This window comes from Tiliqua scincoides, chromosome 5, assembly GCF_035046505.1.
Source record: "Tiliqua scincoides isolate rTilSci1 chromosome 5, rTilSci1.hap2, whole genome shotgun sequence".
Taxonomy (NCBI): Eukaryota; Metazoa; Chordata; class Lepidosauria; order Squamata; family Scincidae; genus Tiliqua; species Tiliqua scincoides.
This window is the reverse complement of record NC_089825.1, coordinates 90,008,857-90,021,252: the sequence shown is the minus strand read 5'-3', so window position 1 is coordinate 90,021,252 and position 12,396 is coordinate 90,008,857.

Below are 12,396 nucleotides of genomic sequence, written 5' to 3'. Positions count from 1 at the left end.
TACCAGTTCAAGCCTCTTTTTTGTCCTTTTTAGTGGGGGGGGGGGAGGCTGCCTTCTGGAGCATTTGTTGCACTCCAGCTCCATCAGATTGGGACCATTCCGGTGTCCTCACATTCCCCTTTGCCTGACCTGACCACCAGCCAAGGCACATATGCCTACTCACGAGTAAACGTGACATGAGGCTGCTTCACTTTCCCTAGGGCTCCATAGACTCACAGCTGGGAGCGGGGACCTCCTCTGTGTTTTGGGGGGCTGCATTCATTGGATCAGGACCATTCTGACCTCTTTGGAGTCCTCTCAGCCTGCCTCGACTAAGGCAAGTCTGCCTATTCATGAATAAACGCGACCACGTGGCTTTGTTTTGGGCTCAGACTCGCAGCTGGGAGGGGGGAGCTTCTCGGGTGGTTTTGGGGGGCCGCATTCATTGGATCGGGACCATTCTGGTGTCGTTGGATTCCTCGCAGCCTGCCCTTTCCGACGGACTATGGCAAGTAAGCCTACTCGCGAGTAAACGTGCAATATGGTTCACTTTCACTTTCCAGAGGGCTCCATGCATTTTTTTCCTTCTGGTTTTTTGTCCATAACTTTTGAACGAAAGGAGCTATTTCAATTCTGTTTATTGCATTGCACTCCGCTGGCCATTCCACATCCAACGGTGTATGGCTTGATGGGGTAGCTCCTAACGCCGTGAAGTTAGCGCATCCTCCCCAGGGCGCGTCACCCCCCCGAGCGTCACCCGGTGTGGCCCGCACCCCCTGCACTCCCTAGCAATGCCAGTGTGTCAGTTGCATAATGACATCACTTCCTGCTTAATGATGTCATGTCTGATCCTCAGCACCACAAATGCTATTTGGCCCACTATATGAAATTAGTTTGATACCCCTGGAAGAGACCATGGTCCCTAGAATAGATCATTGACATGTTCTCCAGTCAGGCAGCAAAATGAAATCATATGAAATTCCAGTGAAATTTCAAATCAATGAAATTTCATGCAGCCAGCATGAAAATTTCCAGAAATTTCCAGTTAAACTAATTAACAGCCCGGTCCAATGTAACATCCCTGGCACCAATGCAGCCATACCAACAGGCTGCATGCTGCACCTTGCTGAGGAATTTCAAGTTCCAGAGGCCTCTTCGAGGTAAAAGTACATTTGTTCCCTTGCCCCAGAGCAAGTCTTTGCTGCCCCAATGAATCTAGTTAGATCTGCACTAGCTATTTTGCTGGCACTAGTCTGGGTGGGCCCAATATTAAGGCAGGGAAGGGGGACAGGATATTGGTGGAGCCACTGCTGCAGATAACCACTCCCCACACTCAGCACACCCCCATCTCTCCCTCAGCACATGCCCACCCCTACCGTGTTCCCTGGCCCAATCCTCCTCATCTCCTATACATTCTGCCCACCCACCACCTACCCACGGCAGAATCTTGCTGCACTGGGGCTCCTGTTGTGGCCGCTGTTGCCCAGTGGCCACTGCTCTCCAACTGCAGTGGTGGCCAGGCTGCTCTCGATGGCGTTTCACATTTTATGATGGCCGTAAAGTGTGCTGCATCACCCGAACAGGCATTCTGGCAATGCAGCAGCAGGATAGGTTTGGGCTGTAACTTAGGGTGGAATCCAAACCTGCCTTGGAGCAGGCAGGATGGCTGGCCTGTGCTGTATCCAAGGCAGGATTGGGGCTGCAAGCAGCTGAGCCTGGGGGCAAGAGGAATCGCTTCCCCTTACCCCAGGTAAAGCCGCAGCAGTCCCAATGGGACTACTCTGATCTGCGCCACCTCAAGCAGAAGTGCAAATCTGAGCAGTCTCTGAGCAAATCTGAGACTGCCCTGGGCTGCCTGGGAAGGGGGTTAGGATCCGGCATAACTGCCAGATCCTGGCCCCACCTCCCGCTCCCCACCCACCTACCTGCTCCCAGGAACACCCGCTGCCTGCACCCCCGCCCCCAAATGCCTCCTCCCCGCCCTCCCCACCACCCCTCCCCAGACTCCTGCGTCGGCTGAGCTCAGGGCCCACATCAGCATGGGGAGGCCAAGCGCGTGTCCATGTGCCAGCCTAACCCCACTGAGGTCTTTATGGCACTTTCGCAACAGCCTTGGGCTGGCGCAAGGGACATGCACCGGCCCAAGGCCCGGTTTGGATCGGGCCCTTAGTTAGAAAGAATAAAAATGCATTTCCTTTCCCCCAAATAAATGATCTTCAACTTTTTTCATGCCATGTCCCCTCAAAAATAAGAAAGGATGAGACCGGGGACTCATCACCAATCCCACCCACTCCCCAGACCCAACTGTCCGTCCCTCGCCCACTCATCCCCATCTCCACTCATCCTGTTTCCCCCTCTTCTTAGGTCTTTGCAATGACTCTGTGAGTTAGCAGCCTGACTAGAGTCGGCCTTAGGAGCTGCAAGGCAAGACAGCAAGAAGAGGCTGTGCAGGATTATACCAAGAACTCAGTTTTGGTAAGGCAGTGTCATGATTGGATTGGATCCAAGTCCTCTCGTGCACTGGCTTTAGAGGTTGCTGCAAACCCCCCCCCCCGCCGCCCCATAAGCCTTCACAACTCTATTGGGGTCATGACCCACAGGATGATGAACACTGTCCCAAATAATTAGAAAATCGCTTTTTTAAAAACATGCTTAATGTAACACTCCTAGGACCTGGTCTGAAGGCACAAGAGCCAGGCTCCTTTGCTGAACGCAAGCAGGGAAGTGTCAGTGTTTGGCTGAGAGATGACAGAAGGATCCCACCCTGCATTCCATCATAGCAGAAAAATGGAGCATAAATAAAATTAATTCAGGGTCTTCCAAAAAGAAGCATCGCTGAGGTCTCAGGCACGTTCATGTAAACACCAAGGGTTATCTAATTGGTTACATTTGTTAAAACCAGACATTTAATGGGTTTTGTTTTTTTTTAATATCCTTATCAAGTTGGCAGAGTCCTGAATAATATTATGTGAATTTTAACTAAGGCCTGGCAGTAGCAAGCTCCTCTGCATATTCAGTTAGGCAAGATCTTGGCGATAGCACTAAATCTTCCAGCATCAAAAGGATTTTGCAGTAGTGTGAACATTGTACCAGGAGAACTTGGCACTTGGCAACCCCCTCCAGGGTCTCCTTCAATTGCTGACATGGGCCAAAAGCTCCCCAAACCTGAGGGTGTCTCGTGCAAATGTCTGGTTCACAAATGTTAGCATGGCGCCCCTGAGTGCCAGCAAATTCTCCAGGGTTATCGCTTTTTTCTTTTCTTGTGCTTGATTTTTTTTTTTTTAACACCTCTGACTGCTGTGCCTTTAGCAGCAATTTGGCACACAGGAATCTAGCAGGGCAAGTGTTCCCCCTCCCTCTTTTCTCCAGGCCAAGTAAAGCACCACCAGCTCAGGCACAGGAGCAGGGCCAGAAAAAAAAGGTGGCAACCCTATAATTCTTCAGATCGTGCTGTGAGATAACGGAAAAAAATCTGTCTCCAGCTGGTGCCCACTCACTTCATGAAAAGAGCCCGGAGCAACTTCCTCCCACCCCCTCCATGGCCCACTTTGGCGGCAGCTCCCCCACAGCCTCATCAAGGCTGAGCTGTGGCCCAGGGCGTGCTGCCAGCGGCTGCCAGTGCCTCCCACTCCACGGTTCGGGGATTCGTTCCTGCCCACCACAGGTTCAGCTCAGTGCTGCTGCTTCCTTGCCTTTACACTGAGGAGGCTGCTGGGCTTTAAATAGAAAAAGGAAGGGAGGCCTAAAAATAAAGCTTAATTACAGAGCTGAGGAGGGTGACTGGAGTTCAAAGAGCTCCTCGGAGCTGGTAGCGAGGCTCCAGGCAATCGTTCCCTTCCTCCGCCAAAGCTCTGGCAGGGCCAAAGTAGACGAGATGCCTATTATGTGATTGAGGGCCTGCATGTTTGTTTTCTTTTCAAAGGAAACAGCAGCCCTGCACCTGGACCCATCCACGCTGGGACCACGGCAGGGGGGCAGGGGGCTCTCACCCTTTGTTCCTTCGGTGGCCCTCATCCAGATCGTCCCCTCCCCAAGACACATTGCTGCCTAAGGCAAAGAACAGGAGAGCATGCCCAAACCAGTGCAAGGTTTCTGAGACCCCCATGGCACCCAATCCACCAAGATGCTCTGCTGGACCTGAGAGTGCATCACACTGCCCTGCCACATATCCCCATGCCCTAGTTGAGATGAGAGGGGAAGCACTGGTGGACAAGTGGCGGCAACAGGCCTTCCATATCAGCCCAGCATCCCTGAGTGCTAGCAAAAACCTTCAGAGTTGTTTTCAGTAGTCACCTGGTGATCAGTGCTGAGGGCTACGGGCCAATCCTGGAGGGTTGGTAACCCTAGATCTCCCAGAAACACCCATCCTTCCACTGTTACAAATTGCAAAAAGCTTTTCTCTGCTGGCTCTTCATAGAATCACCAGTGTCTACACCTGCTCTTGCTGCTGTGCCTTTCCTTGTGGCTTGATGTCCATTGCAAATCGTGTGTTGGCAACCTTCAGTCTTGAAAGACTATGGTATTGCGCTCTGATTGGTGGTTCTGGCACAGCGCCTAGTGTGGCTGAAAAGGCCAATTCGGGAGTGACAATCCCTTCCACACTGGGAGCAAGTGCAGTCTGTCCCTGATCTGTCTCCCTGGCTATGGGCCTTCCTTCTTTGTCTCTTAGCCTCAGTCTGTTGGCCAAGTGTCTCTTCAAACTGGGAAAGGCCAAGCTGCACAGCCTGCCTCCAAGCAGGCCACTCAGAGGCCAGGGTTTCCCACTTGTTGAGGTCCACTCCTAAGGCCTTCAGATCCCTCTTGCAGATGTATTGCAGCTGTGGTCTACCTGTAGGGCGCTTTCCTTGCACGAGTTCTCCATAGAGGAGATCCTTTGGGATCCGGCCATCATCCATTCTCACGATATGACCGAGCCAACGCAGTCGTCTCTGTTTCAGCAGTGCGTACATGCTAGGGATTCCAGCACATTCCAGGACTGTGTTGTTTGGAACTTTGTCCTGCCAGGTGATGCCGAGGATGCGTCGGAGGCAGCGCATGTGGAAAGTGTTCAGTTTCCTCTCCTGTTGTGAGCGAAGAGTCCCTGACTCGCTGCAGTACAGAAGGACTCAGGACGCAAGCTCTGTAGACCTGGATCTTGGTATGTTCCGTCAGCTTCTTGTTGGACCAGACTTTCTTTGTGAGTCTGGAAAACATGGTAGCTGCTTTACCGATGCGTTTGTTTAGCTCGGTATCAAGAGAAAGAGTGTTGGAGATCGTTGAGCCAAGGTACACAAAGTCATGGACAACCTCCAGTTCATGCGCAGAGATTGTAATGCAGGGAGGTGAGTCCACATCCTGAACCATGACCTGTGTTTTCTTAAGGCTGATCATCAGTCCAAAATCTTGGCAGGCCTTGCTAAAATGATCCATGAGCTGCTGGAGATGTTTGGCAGAGTGGGTAGTGACAGCTGCATTGTCAGCAAAGAGGAAGTCACGCAGACATTTCAGCTGGACTTTCAGCTGAACAACACTGAGTGCCTGCCTGTGTTGGAGGAGCTTGACAGTGAACCAACCCTAGAAGAACTTCACGTGGCCCTGGACTCCCTTGCCTTTGGCAAGGCACCTGGAAAAGACAGCATCCCTGCTGAAGTCCTAAAGTGCTGCAAAGAGATCATTGTCACTGAGCTGCACGAAATCCTCTGTCTCTGCTGGAGAGAAGGTGGGATGCATGTCTTGAGGGATGCAAACATCATCACGCTGTACACGAACAAAGGCGACAGGGGTGACTGCAACAACTACCGTGGCATCTCTCTCCTTAGCGTTGTAGAAAAGTTGTTTGCTCAAGTTGCACTAAAGAGGCTCCAGGTACTTGCAGAGAGCGTCTATCCAGAATCACAGTGCGGATTCCGAGCCAACAGGTCCACCACTGATATGGCATTCTCCCTTAGACAACTGCAGGAGAAATGCAGGGAACAACGACAGCCACTCTTTATAGCCTTCATAGATCTCACGAAGGCCTTCGACCTGGTCAGCAGGGATGGCCTCTTCAAGATTCTCCCCAAGATTGGATGTCCACCCAGGCTCCTCAGCATCATCAGATTCTTCCACAAGGACATGAAGGGCACTGTTGTCTTCGATGGCTCCACATCAGACCCCTTTGACATCCGAAGCGGCGTGAAGCAGGGCTGTGTTCTTGCACCAACCTTGTTTGGGATTTTCTTCGCTGTTCTGCTGAAGCATGCCTTTGGAACTGCAACAGAAGGCATCTATCTCTGGACCAGATCAGACGGAAAGCTCTTCAACCTCTCCAGACTGAGAGCAATTGCAAATCACACCCACGTCAAAGGCACAGTTACAGGGGCCAGTTGTAAAGTTGGCAGCTGTAACTGTCAGATATGCATTGACACTAAACTAATGTGCCCGGAAGCAAGCCCCACTGAATACAGTTAGAGGTTACTTCTGCATAGTCATGTATAGGATTGCACTGTTAGCAAACAGCACATAATGACTTCCCTTTATATAGAATTTACTAATTCATCAGAAGAACAGTTAGTCCTAACTTTAAATAAATAAATGCAGCCCCCAAAGACAAAATAGGAACAGTAATTTACCTGTATAAATTTTTGTATTTATACAGATACCAGTAATTTATCTGTATAACTTTATCTGTATGAATTATTTTATAGATAAATATAAAATAAAAGTGCTTGGGGGTGGAATTCTCAAGCAAATTCTCCTAACTCAGCTTGGTAATCTTCTAATTTGATTATTTTCCCCCCAGAATTCCCAAATGGGGATTTTGTTCAGAATTTTATGGGGGGGAGGGGAGCCAGCAATTTGAAAAAATATATATTGTCTCTAGTATCAGATACTTAACATTACTGCCTTAACATTCATCAGCAAACTCACTCTCTCTCTCTCTCTCTCTCTCTCAATAATAATTTAAAGAAAACTCTGCTGATCTAACTGACCAGGCTGTGATCATTTACCTGAGAGTAAGTCCCAAACTCAGTGAGGCTTACTTCTAAAGAGATATGCATAGGATTGGGCTATAAGGGGCCTCCATGACTTCTCCTCCACCACAGAGTGTAGCACACACCCCATTGTCATGGCTGCATCAGTCCTGGAAAGTTGGGTAGGATCTAGCCCTAAGACTCTTAGCTGAGAGCTAAGACTCAGGAGGTAGGACTCAGGAGATTCTGAAATTGCAAGCTGCCAGCCTGTCTTGTTCCATGATAGCTGACTTCCTCAGTTAAGGCCTGTTCTATACTTCTTGAATGCTTTGAGATCCCCTCTGCCAATGTGTATTTTGCTTTTATTAATTTAACATGTTTCACTGAACATGTTACAGAGTGCTTTTTACTATTTCTGAACCAGCAACCCCAGGCACCCCACAGTTACATGGGAGCAAGCCTATTTGAACATAGTGGAGTTTCCTTCCAGTCCAGATCAACATGCATAGGATTGCACTAAACATCATGTTATTGACCATTTATTTACTAAACCGTATGTATTAGCTGCTTTTCTATTGAAGAATTCAAAATAAGGCTCCGAAAAATCCCACAACATGCAATGAATGCAGTAAAAACCAATTAAAGCAACTCATTAATCAAAAGCACAGCCTGAAATCAAATCTCCATTTTAAAACGCAGCAAAAATTCTATCATTCTCTAACAATCCTCACAGCAGCCGTCAATAGCATGTAGGAAGGGCCACAACCAAGAAAGTCCTGCTCCCAAGTCAAATGAGTTTCATCTGACATCCAGAGCCATCTCTTTCCCTCCTATCTTAATGCTAGAACTTTGGGTCATCCAGTGACACTGAAGGACCCTTGAGTTAGGCCAAAGTTAATAGAATCAATGGAATCCTCTGCCACTAAGGTATGAGAACTTTAACTGCAGCTGAGACACATGGCTATAGCTGTATTTGCCATGATAGGGAAATTGAACCTCCATGGTCAGACGCAACGTATCACTGAATACCAGTTGGGGGTTAAAAGTGGGGGAGGGCTATTGCCTTCACATGTGACTTATGGGCTTCTTGGATTGCATATGTTTCAGCCCTGTGAAGATGATGGGCTAGGTGGGTCTTGGGGCTGATCCAGTAGGGCTCTCCTTTTATGCCTATTTAAGTGTGGCATACCTGTGAATGACTTTTGCTGAAAATACATGAAAAAAAATGTTGGCAAAAAAAATGAACCCTTCTGCCACCACTTATTGCATGTGATTATTTGTAAACTCTTTTTCCTACAAGGAAGCTTACAATCCAGTCTGTAGTATGTTTACATAGAAGTCCCACTGATAGGCTATTTACATGTAACTGAGCCCTGATTGTTTTTTTTTGTTTTTTGTTTTATAAAGGTGGGGAGATTTAGAGCTGAGAAGCTGCAGGGGAAGGAAGAACAAGCTTAATCCTGTCTGCACCCACATTTTCTCCCTTCAGCATTGCAGGCAATAAGTTGTTAGTGTGGCTGCTAAACAGGGCTTACTCCCAAGGAAGGGTGGATAAGGATTTACAGACTCCTATGTACATTTTCAAAGAGGAAATCAGCATTTGTTTCAATTGCTCTGCCATGTGACTGTAACATCTCCTTTGACTGCAGTGGGTACAGTATATGAGTTTGCATCCTAGATCCATCCCACATGAACAGCAATCATGGAACAGAAACAGTGCAAGAGGAGGGGGGGGGGTGCTTAAATACACTGCAAATATAGGTGGAACCTCCAAATCCATGGATTAACTATCCATGGATCTGGCTTGGCGCAGGTCCCCAGACCCCTTCAGGCCCAACCTGAAACATGCACCTTAGAAGGCCTCTAAGGTCTTTGGGAAGCCTTAGATGGTCACTTCCAGTTTTCCTATTGGAGGACCTGGGAAGGCTACCCAGCCCTCCAAGGCCCTTGGAAGGTGTTCCGAGGCCTGCAGAGGCTGCACATTGTCTCCATGGACCTCTGAAGAGGCTCTGGAGGCAAGTGGAGCAGAGCTCTGGTTGCCTTTGGAAGCTTTAAAGGGTGCCAAACTGCAGGTTTTTATCTGTGGTTTTTTGGTATCCATGGGGGTTCTAGGAACAGATCCCCCGCGGACACCAAAGCACCACCTGTATCCTGCAATATGTTTAAGCAGGTGTTTCTCAATCAATGGTATGGGTACCACCAGTGGTACCTGAGGTGGTGTCTGGTGGTACTCGCTGGACCCCTGGACACCTGCCACCCAGCAGCGAGACCAGGAACATGACACAACAAACAGCAGTAGGAGGCTCTGCTTAGTGGACAGAGCACTCTGAGCCTCTTACTGGTGTTGGTTGCATTGCATCCGACCTCCCAACACAGAAGTAACTGGCAATGATGTCATCGCCAGTTACTGCCAGTGGTGCTTTGAATAGGTGGACCATGTGAAGTGGTATGGCAGAGGACAAACGCTGAGAAACACTGGTTTAAGCATCTCATCAGAATGTACCCTGCAGGGCCAGTCTTAGGAGCTGAATACCAGCTCTTAGGAGCCAGTCTTAGGAGACCAGTCTTAGGAGCAGGGCCAGTCTTAGGGTCCCAAGGTTCCCAGACAAAGTCTGCAGAATCTTTGAGATAAAAATAAAATTTGATATCTCTATGGTAGAATGGAAAACAACCAAAATGTGTGCTGAAAAAGTGCATGTGAGTGAATGGGATCTGAGCACATTTTAATACATTTCATACATGCATAGAACATGCATAGATCACCTTTAAAAATCATTACAAATCCAGTTGTTTTAGTGACTGCAAAATGGTGTAATGAAAATATCAGTTTTATTTCTTGTTTAGGAAAAAAGAAATTCAAAGAGATCACCCTAGTGCAGGGTCCCCTTAGGCGTGGGGCCCAGTTGGGAGCATTTGGTCCAGTTGGCTTCAAGCCAGCCTTGCCTGTCCCAGATGACTGGGATGCGTCTGTCCGACTCCAGCCACTTGTACTTTGTGCATCAGCTTTGCAAGACGCTGAATTTGCAGGCCAAGTCAGCAACAGGAAAGCCTGCACTTGCCCTGGCAGCTGGTTTCAGTTAGGTCTTGAGACACATGAAAGCCAGCAACCGATTATATTTAGCCGAGCTGATTTCAGAGGAAAGCCTTTTATCCTCCAGGCTGGTCATCCATCACAGCCTCGGAGGGTGGGGTCACATCTCCAAATAGCTCCCACGGACACACAGCAACAGCAAAACCACACTTCCTCCCAGGGACGGTTCCTGCGAGACGGGCGCCTGTTGTGGTGAGACCCTCCGACAGCAGGGTTCATACTGAGCCAGGGCTCAACCCTGGAGTCTGCTTGGAATGCTTGGGCCTGGCACTGGTGGAATGATACAAAGCATGGGTGCTTTTGAGCATGTGAAGGGCAATGCTGGATTCACCAAACAGCTGATCTGCAGGACTTTAGTTGTGCAAAAGGCCCTTGGATTGTGCCTTTGCCACCGTTGCCCAGAAATAAATCCATCTTATCCTAGGGGGGCTACGATGCCTTCATGTAAGGTCATCTCCCAGCCAGTAGCTGATGCAGTCAAACATGCTTAGCTTCTGGAGAAAAACCCCAACATGGGGTTTTCTTCCAATTTTTCTTTATGCCATCTTGCAGAGAGTAGTGGTGGTGAGGGAGCAGAACTCTGGGACTTCTCCAATAGCAGGAGCAGTGATGTCATCAGCAGGAATGCTCAGGTCCTGTTTTTGAAACTTGCTTCAATGGACCTTAGCCGAGAAGAAGCATCCGGCTGTGCAGGAGGCAAGCTGAGAAATTTACCTAAGGGCATAAGTTAATGCCTAGACCAGTGTTTCTCAAAGGGTGTTTCTAGGCGCCCTGGGGCCCCCTAAGAGCCCTTCAGGGGCTCCATAAGCACATCATAAATAGGCACCATATGCCCCCTGCCCAGTATCTACCAGCAGTCTGGGGTTCCCTGAGACTTCAAGCATGCACTGACAGGGCTCCCCAAGACTCCTTTTAGGAGAGAGCCATTTGAGAACCTCTGGTCTAGACCAGGGGTGTCCAAAGTTTTTGGCAGGAGAGCCAAATCATCTCTCTGACACTGTGTAGGAGAAAAGGAATTAATTTACATTTAAAATTTGAATAAATTTACATAAGTTTACATAAATGAATATATTAAAGATGAACTTATATGAATGAATGAAGGTCTTGCAATAGCTCAAGGCCTATAAAAAGCCTTGCACAAAGCAAGGCTGGCCTTCCCTTTGCTGCCCCTGCTGCATCACAGCCATAAAACAGCAAGCAGTGTAGGGAGCCCTCATCCCACAGTTCAAGCAAGAGGTCAAACAGCCACCCTCATGCTGAGAGCAGTTGGGCCAGTGTGGGCTCCAACAAATCTCTGGGGGGCCAGAAGCTCCTTGGAGACTGGGGGCTCCCAGCGGGCCACATTGAGAGGCCTCGAGGGCTGCAAGTGGCCCCAGGGCCAGGATTTGGGCACCCCTGGTCTAGACCATCATCTTTTCCAAGGGTTGCCTGAGAGATAATATGTAGTCTATGTTAAGGCTACACTCCTATGCAAATTTATCAGAGAGTAAGTCCTACTAAACACAGTGGCACTTACTTGTGAGTAAACATACAGAGGCTAGTACTCTAATATACATTTTGTGTGTGTGTGTGTGTGTGTGTGTGTGTGTGTGTGTGTGCATGCTTGTGTGTGACTATTTTTTTACATTCCATCTTTTGATTTTTATGCATTTCTTTTCAACTGTTGCAACTTGAAGAGTTTGGGATGAAATGAACTCAATCTCTAAATGAAGTTTCATACTAGAAGTAAGCGACTGGAGAAGAAATTTTAAGTGGGGTTTTGTTGTTGTAGTGTATAGTCTTAATGAAGCATGTGGCTACGGGGAGGGGTGTCTTGATGAGCTCCTGTACTTCAAAATTTTCCAAACCACCCCTGCCATCTTGGCAGACTTATTTATATCTTGTTACCGAGGGGTGTAATAGAGCTGGTTCCTTATTTCAGTGTCTGTCCCACCCAGGGTAAGTAATAATGTTTTGGATCAAATTCAACCTGACGTGGGAATTCCAGGATTGGAACTCCCAACGTCTTTTTCAAAAGGCAGCTGTTGTGTGTGTGTGTGTGTGTGTGTGTGTTGCGTGCATGCTTTGGATTAGTGCTGTTTTCAAACCCGCAGGGAGTTTGAATCCTGCAGTAAGTCTTTGCTGGGGTGGGGGGAGGCAGTGGCGTGATCCCCAGGATCGCGCCACTCAGGGGGGCCACAGGGGCTTGGTGCACTTGCCCAAGCCCCCTGCAGCCCCCTGGGGGTGCGGGGAGCCCTGCGCGACCTTCGGCAGGGCTCCCCGGGTCAGGGAAGGTGTCAGCAGAGCGATTGCGCCCTGCTCCACTAAACCAGAAGCGGTGCGCAATCGCTCCATGTTCCCTTTTGACCGGGCTGCAGGGACTGGGGTGCACCCTCCAGTCCCTGCAGCAGCTGT